This window comes from Lactuca sativa, chromosome 9 (genome assembly GCF_002870075.4).
Source record: "Lactuca sativa cultivar Salinas chromosome 9, Lsat_Salinas_v11, whole genome shotgun sequence".
Lineage (NCBI taxonomy): Eukaryota > Viridiplantae > Streptophyta > Magnoliopsida > Asterales > Asteraceae > Lactuca > Lactuca sativa.
This window is the reverse complement of record NC_056631.2, coordinates 137,133,154-137,145,491: the sequence shown is the minus strand read 5'-3', so window position 1 is coordinate 137,145,491 and position 12,338 is coordinate 137,133,154. Positions and strand designations below refer to the sequence as shown.

The 12,338-nt window shown below is 41.8% G+C and overlaps 1 non-coding gene across 1 annotated transcript; it reads left to right on the top strand.

The window, feature by feature from the left end:
* The first annotated feature begins 4,733 nt into the window (after positions 1 to 4,733).
* Positions 4,734 to 4,840, top strand: LOC111907546 (small nucleolar RNA R71). The gene has a single exon (XR_002855595.1). It is a non-coding gene; the product is annotated as a small nucleolar RNA R71 (small nucleolar RNA).
* The last annotated feature ends 7,498 nt before the right edge of the window (positions 4,841 to 12,338 follow it).

The window sequence follows — 12,338 nt, the reverse complement described above, 5'->3', positions numbered from 1 at the left end:
CTTCTGAGTAAATTATCCTGCCTATCCCATTTCAGCGGGATGTCTAGACGGGACTAACCATTCCGAAACCCAGCTGTTAGCACCGGTGGTTGATGAACATCTACGGATGCCTACGGTTAATACTTATACTAGGAGTACCTTTACGGGACTAACTATTCATTGGGCCTGCTGTTCGCTACAGAGGTTGATGAACATCTACGGATGCCTATGGTTAATACTTATATTAGGAATACTTTTACAGGACTAACCCTTCCTCCCACTTGCTGTAGCTACAGAGGAAAATTGAGCAATCTACGGATGTTCAAAGGTTATACATCTCGCTTTCTGCGATGTCGTGCTAATCCTAATACAAAAGGATAACAATTACATGATTACATTATTTTCCTATTACTTTATTTTGTGATACATTCACATAAACGATGAGTTAGACTAAGTACTGTTACTAATAGTCAAAAAGGAAGGAAACACTATCATTTTTATACCAGAACATTCGGGTCTTGGTAGAAGCCTACATTTCATACTATGAAGACTACATTTCATACTAGTAGGAAATAAGGGATTTTCTAGGGTTTTCATACTTATATCAACTGTATCATTCAAAGACTTACATAGCATTATATAACAGCTTTCCAAAAACAAGACAATGACACTTAAATACTTATGAATTCACCAGCTTTAGGCTAATACTCGCATTCAAAATAACTTGTATTCTCAGGTCACCAGTAGACAAGTACGATGGCTAGGTTTTGAGAAGTCGGAGCACAGACAAGTCCCGTCTTTTATTTTGATTATATATTTTGGTGTATTATTACATTGAAAGAACACACATGTATTAAAACTTTACTTTTAATGCAATGGATGATGTTGTTGCTTGACCGCCAAATAAGAAGCCAAACACCACGGGATGTTGCAAAAAGTGTCTGGTGTGATAATGCTCCATAAGTAAAAGACATCAAGGTTAGAAACCTTGTCATCATCCTTTCGTTGGTTGATGGTAGTGGATATAAGGCGATGAATGAGACGGTGCGTGGGCGACCGAATACTTCCGTCTTGGGCTGACTTTGGAATGTATAACTTGTTGGCGATCGTATTCCACCATCCCGTACTTGTCACACCATCGGGGAACACCTTGTGAGGGCGTTCCATAAGGGCGTGGACAATAGCAGTCGAGACCAATGGCCGGTCATAAATACCCATCCGACAAGCAAGATCAACAACGAAGCACTGATGAACTCGCCCCCAAGGAAAAAATTAAAACTCGACGGGTGATAGCAATCATCTCCTCCACGAAAAGATACCGTGGAGAAAAATTCCAGGCAAAGTTCCCGGTACACCAGCTCTTGAATGCTAAAGACTCGACTCCACCCATCGCAAACCATCATCTCCCCCTCATAAGTAAACTCCTTTAAAAGATAAGGAGCCAACTCCTCTTAATACCGCACACTTCGCAACCAATCCCAGTCAATCCTGTTGGGCACGTAAACTTCCTTCTTTCTGACTTCAGCTAACTTCTTCTTCCATCTCGTCATGGTTGAAGCTGATTCAATTTGAGGTAAATTCAACCAAGGAAAATCTCCTTGGCGTCCACTGGAACTTTGACCTCTGTTGAACATTGTCCTTGCAAAACAGAAAACACAAAACCCAGAAAACACAGAAAATCATCAAAATAAATCACACCTGGGTCCCCGACTGGACTCGTCGAGTCCATGAATGACTCGGCGAGTCGCATGAGCTGTGCGAGTCAGTCGACGAGTCTGTCAAAATTCAACCATGAAATCTCAAAATTTCTTCAAGGGTTTTGTACAGGAAATGTCTAAAAGGTATTAGGGCAAGAATAATTATCTAAAACAACATAATTGATGTAAAAGCAAAACCCTAAAAATTCACTATAACTCAAAATCGGGTATTCTATAAAATTACTACCCTGGATCATCTAAAAATCATGCCCTTTAACAGAATTTAGGAAGAAATTAAGTACCTTTTGTGATGGAAATTGAAAGACTTGAAGAAAAAAATGAAGAAGTTGATGAATGCTTGAGAGAGAACAAAAGTAGAGGCGCACGGCGAGTGAAGGGGGAAAACTGATTTCATTAGGGTTAAAACCCTAGTTACCAGTTGTAAAAAATTAATTTCTTTTTCTGTAAATAACACAGACTCGTCGAGTTAGAGGCGGACTCGGCGAGTCTGGTCGCGATTCTATCCTCATCTGAAATCTGAACAGACTCGGCGAGTCATGGTCAGACTCGGCGAGCCTCTTATAAATAATTCAAAAATTATAAGATTTTGCCATTTATTAAGAAAAGAAAATTTATTTCACCCCACACTTAGTCCATACGCACTCTCAAGCAGACATGTCCGACGATTTGGAAGATTAGAATCCTAAAAACGAAAATTAAACAAAACTAAAAAGATAAAAGAAAGCAAACTCTAAATAACGGGTTGCCTCCCGCCAAGCGCTTCTTTTTAAGGAGTCGTTAGCTGGACTCCTTCCCATCTATGTCTCATCATCTTCCAGCATTGGGGATGCATGCCTAATCTTTTGTGGTTTGTACTTCGTTTTGTAAGCATGAATCTTCTTTTTGTAAGCCCATTTTAATTCCTCTCTCTTCTTTCTTACATCATCATCCTCAGCTGCTTGGGATTCTCTTCTCCTCTTTTTCTTCTTCACCCCATTCTTTTGCACTTCCTTTTCCTTAAACTTAATTACTTCATATTTTGTGAAAGCTCGTGCTCTAGGTTTGGTAATGAATGGGTGATCAGCATCGACTCTCATATCCCTTTCCTTCTCCTCTTTTTTAGTGCTTACCTTATCTTATAACGGAATTGCATCAAGACATGCTATATGAACGTGTTGAACTTCCATATCCATTTCTCCTTCTGCTGTTTGTTCTTCTACAGAACGAGGAAAAATAACCAAGTCCAACACATGTAGACAACTAGCAACAAGCAGATCTAAGTTGTCCAAGTTGTTGGTAATTTCGACTGGACTCGTCGAGTCTAGGAAGGTGACTCGGCGAGTCGGATCGCATTTCACCATTTCCAATGTGTTCTCCGAGTCGACTCCTTCCAGAAAATCTCCTGTATCTCCAGAGGGTAGCAAAAACTTGCTTGGGTCTTCTTCTTGCAAAAGTGAATTGTTGTAGTATCCCATCATCTAAATCGATAAATGAGATCTCTTCTTTTCCTCCATCTTCTTGCTTGATCTCTGGTAAAGCTCTAAATATTGCTGACTCGTCTCCTACCCTCAACGTCAGTGTAGACTCACATACATCAATTAATGCACATGCGGTGTTTAAAAATGACCTTCCCAAAATAATCAAAATTTCGGGGTCTTCTTCCATATCAAGCACCACAAAGTCTACTAGAAATATGAACTTGTCGACTTTAATGAGAAGATCCTCACAAACGCCTCTTGGATGAATTGTTGTCTTGTCTGCCAAATGGATCTTCATGTTTACCGGCCTTGGCTCCGGTAAATTCAGCTTTTTGAAGAAAGAAAAAGGCATCAGGTTGATGCTTGCACCCAAGTCGGTCAACGCTTGAGTGATAAGTGCATTTCCAAATTGGCACGGAATTATGATACTCCCCGGATCGCCCTTCTTTTTGGGTAACTCACTCAATATTATTTCCGCGACTTCAGCTAAATCTTTCCTAGTAGCAAAGAGACCCTTTAGTAAGTTGAAATACATGGGCGTTTGAAGCATCATTTCTATAAATGGCACGTTGACTTGTAGAGCTCTAACATGCTCCATAAAAGCTCTATAAGCTTCAACCTTTTCACCAGGCATGCCTCTGATTGGGTATGGCAAAGGGGGATTATATGGCTTTAAGGGAATGATTGTTTTGTCATTAACGCATGGACTCGTCGAGTCCATTAGAGGGACTCGGTGAGTCTGGTCGAGTTTAGCTGGAGCCGATTCTTCTGCCTTTTCTGTCTTCCTATTGGAGATCCTTTGTGCATGTGTGAAAATTTCTTCACAGCTGGAAGTCACCATGCTCACATTCTCCATTCTTGGATTATTTTCGATGTTACTCGGAAGTTGACCCGGTCTTCTCTGGTTCACTTGATGTGCAAGTTGTCCCAGCTGTTTCTCAATATTGAGAATGGACGCCTGCTGATTCCTTAGCATATTTTTGGTCTCGTGTATTGCATTATCGTGATCATTGTGTCTCTTTTCGGACGCGGCTATGAATCTAGTGAACAATTCTTCTAAATCAGCTTTTTTCTCCATTACTGGTTCTTCCTTTTGATAAAATCCCCTTTCTTTCTGCTTGCATTTCTCCTCCTTAGCCTTCTTGTATTCTTCGTATGGGAGCCATTCCTTCATCAGTTTCCGCCAATTGTCGTCGTATCGATTGCCGCTTGAGTAGAACACTTGAGCTTTCTTGATTCCATTTTCATCCAAGTCACAATCTTTTGTGAGATGGGCCCTTTACAATTCTCACATCCAACTCGAATAGCATGGATTGTTTGATCCATTTTTGTCATTCTTCTATCTAGACTATCGAGCTTAGCTATCACCACCGCCATGCTTTCATTTGCCGAGTTCACCACCCCCTGACTTACTTCATTTCTTGGATTGTGGTATTCTCTAGAATGCTTAGAGAATTCTTCAATTAACTCCTTGATTACCGTGGGCGGCTTCTTCATGAGCGGGCCTTTTGAATCGAGCAATTGCCTTGTAGTGATATTGACTCCATCATAGAAGATGGAGACCTCTTGTTGGCTATTGAGGTCATGGTGTGGGCAATTTCTAAGAAGACCTTTGTACCTCTCCCAAGCTTCGTAAAGAGATTCTCCGGGTTGTTTCTCGAAGTTGGCAATGGCTTTCTTTAGCTTGGCTATTTTGGAGGGCGGGCAAAAGTGGTCTATGAACTCTTTTTTCATCTTGGCCCATGTGGTGATCGATCCTAGAGGAAGTGACTTTAGCCAATCCTTTGCAGCACCTTTGAACATGACTGGAAGCATGCAAAGAAGCTGGGTTTCGCGTGGAACATTTGGTACATTGAAGTAGTCAGACACATCATTCACTTCGTCCAAGTGCTTGTAGGCGTCTTCGTGGTCTTTCCCATAAAAAGGAATCTCCTTGAGTTGAGCAAGAATGTGACCCTTTAGCTCGAAAGTAGCGGTAGCGGGAATTGCGGGCTGCACAAGTCTTGGGCCAGTGTCATCGCGCATCCTTTTCTTCCATTCCCCCATGGGGACTTCATTGATATTAGCCATAGTGATAGCTAAATCGTCTTCAGAATCGGATTCGTTCTCGTATGTGGGTTCTTCCTCTTCCTCGGTCTTGTACTCGGTGTCTCTTTAAATTGGGTCTTCGATTGTCACTGAGGCACTGGATGCTCCTGATCTGCTGCTCCTCTTCTTGCTGAAAACGGACTTGAGGTTCTTGAGTGGCGAGTTCTTTGAAGAAGCGGATTCTCCAACTGTTTTGCCTTTGCTCCTCCTTAGTGCGGATTCTGAGTCTTCAAGAGGAGGGACCAGAGGTGTATCAGATACTCGGGTCATGAAACAACTGTAAACAAAATAAAAAAACGCGTAAAAAGAACAAAAAAATAAATAAAAATTAAAACTGTGAATCAGCAATGTACTCGCCGAGTCGGCACGAGTGCACTCGACGATTTCAAGGCAAAAACAAAAAAATTTTAATTACTTTCTTTAAAATGGATTTTTATTATAACTTATATTAATTACTAAATTACCTAAGAATTAACTCTATGTAAGATAAATCTTACACAAAGGGTCGATAAAAATAGAGTTTAATGTTAACTTTAGAACCGTTCCCCGACAACAGCGCCAAAAACTTGATGTGTGTTAACTCAACTAGTTTTAAATCTACTTTTAATAAACACACAAAGGCAGTGGACCTATCAGTTGTGGTAAAGCTAAATAAGTAGGGTATCGAACACAGGGAACGGTAAATTAAAACAAAAACTAATTTTATCTAAATTAATTATTAAGTAGGGGTTTTCTCTAGTTTTACAAGACTAGAAACTTACTAACTATCTAAAAACTAGGAAAGCAAAGAACTAACTAGATTCAATAATGGGAAGGAACTTCTGTTTAGTTCTACTCAATTGATCCTATGGTTGATTTCATGGTAATAGTGCAACGGATTGATTCTTTTATTGGCTACCGACTCTAATGATTAGCTTCGCGTTCACTACACTAACCCTTAATGAAATAACTAACTCAAACAGTGATCAGTTGTCTAACTTAATTAAATTCACTAGATTAATTATTCGGGCTAATTTAGACTTGCAATAATCAACTAATTTGGTCCTTTAGTTAATTTCTTGTTGATGGTCATCAAACAAGCTTCCACATGAATTTACTTAACTTTCTTATTAATTGTAGTTTCATGTTCATTAATCCTAGACATATGATGAAGTGGTCACGTAACATATGAGGTTGATAATCAAAAGATGTTCATACTATTTAATTATCTTCCTATTAACAGAAAATTAATTATCATTCACACATAAGGTTCTTTAGCAAGCTAAGAATAACAAAATCACCAATATTGAATTAATCCTACCAATAATCAAACCATAGTATCAATTTTGTATCCCCAAACAAAAGTTTAAGAGTTTTAACTCATATTTGAGGTAACTAACAGCAAACAAATAGATTCTAATTGTCTAGCCATAATGGAAAACAAAAGATTAAATGGAATGATGAAAATTGCCTTAAACCTCCTTCATAATTGAATTCTAGGTTGTATCTTTGTTCTCTAGGGTTCTTCTGGCTCTTCAATCGCAGCTAACCTCTCCAAAATAGCTCCAGAATATCCTTCTGTTGATTTGAGGAGTTATTTTTATATATGAACCGACTCGTTGAGTTAGGTGCCGACCCGAGTCCATCTCTCAATTCCCTATATGCGATAAGTCTCTGGGTCTTCGAGTCTTTATCTTCTCGAATATTCGCTTGGACTCGCTGAGTAGACGACCCTACTCGTCGAGTAGGTGTTGTTTTTAGTGTTTTTCTTCTTTGATCAATTTCTGAACTTCTAACCGCTTCTCCTGCTTCCTTTTGCTTCTGAGCTTCACTTTTGGACTGGAAATATAATTCAAACACTTTTAAGTACCTTTTGTCCATAAAATGCAATAAATTAGCTAATAAATGAATAAAAATCTATACTTAATATGAGCTAAATATGCAAATTAGCAAATAAATGAATAAAAATCTATACTTAAAGAAAAGGGCATCAGGAACACAATACTGGGGCAAGCAACTACCGATCGAGTCTTGGAGATTGACGCCAACTCTGGCGTTAACACTGCCCATATTCTCCAACTAGAGTCTGCTCATGAAAGGACTCTAGTCCGCAATGCAACTCTACAGAGGGAACTTGCTGAAACTCAAGCTGAAGTTAGGGAACTTCGAGCTCAACAAGTGAGAGCTGACAGGCGTATAAGGGACATAGAACGTCTACTGTCGGGATCAAGAACTCATGCGAGCAGTTCTTGTCGCCGATAGAATCTCGACGACTCATCTTTTTGATATAACCTAGTTTATGTAAAAACTTTGGTCTAATTTCCTATTTTTGTAAATCTTAGAACTGTTAGGTCTTGATCTAGTTATAGTTCTGTCAAAATTTTCCTATCTTGGTTGATGTAAGGCCTACTTCTAGGCCATTTTTCCTGAACTTGTTACATCTGTAATCCAAGTATTATTGACAGATATCTAATCATATGGAAACTATTATCCAAATGCTATCATCTTCATTTAGTCATACTATTCAATTTTTTGTTGGACTATGGAGAGTTAGTCCATGAGACACACTCATTATTCATTTATGCTTATCCATGTCGTCATCTTTTAAACGTATAGTGAAAGATGCCGCCACGCAGGAATCCTAGGCGTAACCCAAATAACGAAACACCAATACCACCACCTCCACCACCACCACCTCAACCTCCTCAACCACCTTCTCCTTTCGATGCCACTATGTTCCAGGCAGCCTTCACAATAGCAGTAGCAGCTGCTGTGTCAGCCATCAATGCTCCTGTCCCTAGTGGATTGGGAACAGGTGCACCTTCCTCGAACCACGGTGAAAGCCATGGACATCCCCAGGAATGCACCTACAAAGACTTCATGAACGCCAAACCCTGCAGCTTCAACGGAACTGGTGGGGTTATGGTGTTAAGGCAATGGATTGAAAAGATGGAATCTGTCTTTGAAATCTGTGCTTGCCGGGAGGGCAACAAGGTCAAGTTTGCAGCTTGTACCTTCTCTGACAGAGCACTAACATGGTGGAACAGCCATGTTAAGTATTTGACTTTAGTGGTGGCTTATTCCATCAGCTGGGAATACTTGAAGGACATGCTGATGAGAGAGTACTGTCCTCGAGGTGAAGTAAAAAAACTCGAACAGGAACTATGGAGTCTACAAATGGTTGGATCCAACGTATCAAGCTACACAAATAGGTTCTGTGATCTGGCAATCCTATGCCCTGATATAATTGATATCGAAAGCAAGAAGATAGAGAGATATATCTAGGGACTGTCGCCTCAGATCCAGTCAAGTGTGTTAGCTTCCAAGCCTGTCACCTTCGATAGTGCCAAGGAACTGGCATAATCTCTCATAGATCACGAGAAACCACAGGACCTAATAACCCCTTCACCCATACCACAAAAGGTCAACAAGAACAAGAAAGGGTGGAACAAGTGGAAAAGAGGGGCTTCGCAAGAATCCTCCAAGAGACAACAACTAGTGGCAATCAATGCTGCCACGGTAACTCCCGTTGTCCCTGCGAACCCCTTACCAACAAAAACATATGCTGGAACTCTCCCGAAGTGCAACAAATGCAGCATCCACCACCACGGACCTTGCAGGGAGATGTAGTGCTCTAACTGCAATAGGAAGGGGCATACCGCCCATTTCTGCAAGAGTCCAACAGCTCAGGCCGCCCAGGTTTCTAACACCGGTATGGGCCAAGCTTGCTATGGTTGTGGCGATGTGGGCCACTACAAGAGGAACTGCCCTAAAGCGGGGATGGTTGGAGGAGTAGGAAGATTTATGGCCTTGGGCCATGAGGAAGCGATAGCTGATCCTACATGTTTCTCCTCGATAACTCATATGCTTGCATACTGTTCGACAGTGGAGCAGAGAAAAGTTTCGTAAGTCATAAATTGGCACACCTGCTTAAACAAAAACATGTGCATTAGATAATTCATTCACGGTAGAAGTGGCTAATGGGAAAATGGAGAGTACTAACTGCATATACATAGGTTGTACTTTAACTTTAGATGGCCATACTTTCAAGATTAACCTCATGCCGGTCCCAATTAAATGTTTTGACGTTATCATCGGCATGGATTGGTTGAGTCTTCTTCGCGCCGATATCATGTGCTTTGAAAAAGCAGTTTGTCTTAACCTTCCTAACAACGAAACCTTAGTTATCTATGGTGACAAACCTAGTATGCGCCTTCGCATCATTTCGTACATTCAAGCCCAGAAGTGCTTGCGAAAGGAATATCATGCATTTCTCGCACACGTCGTCGATACGAGTCAAGAAATGAAAGACATTCAGAACATCCCAGAAGTACATGACTTTCCCGACATCTTCCCAGAAGAGCTTCCCGGATTACCACCACAACGCCAAGTCGAGTTCAGAATCGACTTAGTGCCAGGAGCTACTCCTGTAGCCAAATCTCCTTATCGTCTGGCACCGGCCGAGATGCAGGAACTTTCCAGTCAGCTTAACGAACTTCTCAAGAGAGGATTCATTAGGCCAAGCTTCTCACCATGGGGAGCACCGGTTTTGTTCGTCAAGAAGAAAGATGGATCGTTTCACATATGCATCGACTATAGAGAACTCAACAAGCTTACCATTAAAAATCGTTATCCCTTGCCCCGCATTGACGATTTATTTGATCAACTTCAAGGAGCCAACTACTTCTCGAAGATAGATCTACGATCCGGATATCACCAACTACGTGTGTTAGAGGAGGATGTTCCCAAGACAGCCTTCCGAACTTGTTATGGATACTATGAGTTTGTGGTGATGCCGTTCGGATTAACTAACACGCCCGCAGTAATCATGCATCTGATGAATAGGGTGTGTCGTCCTTACTTAGATCAGTTCGTCATTGTTTTCATTGATGACATACTCATCTACTCTCAAAGTAAGGAGGAACATAGTCAACATCTCCGTAGAGTCTTAGAAACATTGCGAGCGGAGAAGCTCTATGCGAAGTTCTCCAAGTGCGAATTTTGGTTCCGACGAGTCGAATTTTTGGGCCATGTTGTTAGAAAAGAAGGAATACACGTGGACCCTTCCAAAATCAAGGCCATTGAGAACTGGTCAGCACCGAAGACACCTACATAAATTCGTTAATTTCTAGGTCTCGCTGGCTACTATCGCAGGTTCATTCAGAATTTCTCACGCATAGTGAAACCTTTTACAACACTGACCCAGAAGGGCGTGGCCTTTGACTGGGAAGAGAAACAGGAAAGAGCGTTCCAAACGCTCAAACGAGCCTTGTGCACCGCACCAATACTATTCCTTCCCGAAGGGATAGAAGAATTCGTTGTCTATTGCGATGCATCTAATCAATGACTCGGATGTGTTCTGATGCAGCGAGGTAAAGTCATAGCCTATGCCTCGAGACAACTAAATACACATGAGGTTAACTACACTACCCATGATCTTGAGCTAAGAGTAGTTGTGTTTGCTCTGAAGATTTGGAGACATTACCTATATGGTACAAAAAGCACGATCTTTACAGACCACAAGAGTTTACAACACATTTTCGACCAGAAGGAACTCAACATGAGACAACGACGGTGGGTCGAGCTACTCAGTGATTACGAGTGCGAAATTCGTTATCATCCGGGTAAAGCCAATGTAGTAGCCGACGCCCTAAGTCGGACAGACTATGTTGGTCGTAGAGCCAAATCTTTGACTCTAACTATCCATTCACACTTGTCGACGCAAATTAAGGAGGCTCATCTCGACGCTCTGAGACCTGAAAATGTGGCAGGTGAATCCCTTAGAGGGATGGATAAGAACTTGGAAGTCAAGGGTGGCGGAGCCTTATACCTCATGGATTGGATCTGGACACCGAAACACAGTGGCTTCAGAGACTTGGTCATGACTGAAGCTCACAACACTCGTTATTCCGTCCACCCAGGTTCAGATAAGATGTATCTGGATGTTAAAAAGTTATACTGGTGGCCTAACATGAAAGCAGATATTGCTACCTTCGTAAGTAAGTGCCTTACTTGCGCTAAGGTGAAGGTCGAATACCAGAAACCCTCCGGTCTTCTACAGCAACTGAAGATACCAGAATGGAAGTGGGAGCGTATCACTACGGACTTCATAACCAAGTTGCCCAAGACGACGGGTGGACTTGATTCCATATAGGTCATCGTCGATAGACTGACCAAGTCTGCACACTTCTTGCCAATCTAAGAAACAGACAAGATGGAGAAACTTACAAGAACTTACATTAGGGAGATTGTAAGACTGCACGGTGTTCCCTTATCTATTATCTTGGATAGAGATAGTAGATTCACTTCAAGGTTCTGGCAGTCGTTACAAAGTTCCCTAGGAACTAGGCTGGACATGAGTATAGCCTACCATCCACAGACCGACGGGCAAAGTGAGAGAACTATCCAAATCTTGGAAGATATGTTGCGAGCCTGTGTGATAAACTTTGGGAAAGCTTGGGATACCTATTTAACCCTTGTCGAATTTTCCTACAACAACAGTTATCACACGAGCATAAAGGCAGTGCCATTCGAGGCCCTCTATGGCCGAAAGTGCAGATCCCCTCTGTGCTGGGCTGAGGTGGGTGATACCCAGTTAGCTAAGGGGCGAGTTCCCGAAAGCACTATCACGGGTCCGGAGATCATTCGGGAAACGACAGAGAAGATCGTTCAAATTCGTGAACGATTGAAAGCCTCTAGAGACCGACAGAAAAGCTACGCTGACAAGCGAAGGAAACCGTTGGAATTCCAGGTGGGTGACCGAGTTCTACTAAAGGTCTCACCCTGGAAGGGCTTGATACGCTTCGGAAAGTGTGGGAAGCTCAATCCAAGATATGTAGGGCCTTTCGACATCCTTTCCCGAATCGGCCCCGTAGCTTACAAACTCAATCTACCACGCGAACTCAGTAACGTACATCCTACCTTCCACGTATCAAACTTGAAAAAGTGTCTGTCCAACATGACTCTTGTTATTCCACTCGACGAAATCGAGATCAACGAGAGCCTCAACTTCGTGGATGAACCAGTAGAGGTCATGGACCGAGAGGTCAAGCAAACGAAACAAAGCTGTATCCCGATAGTGAAGGTTCGTTGGAACGCAAAATGGGGACCTGAATTC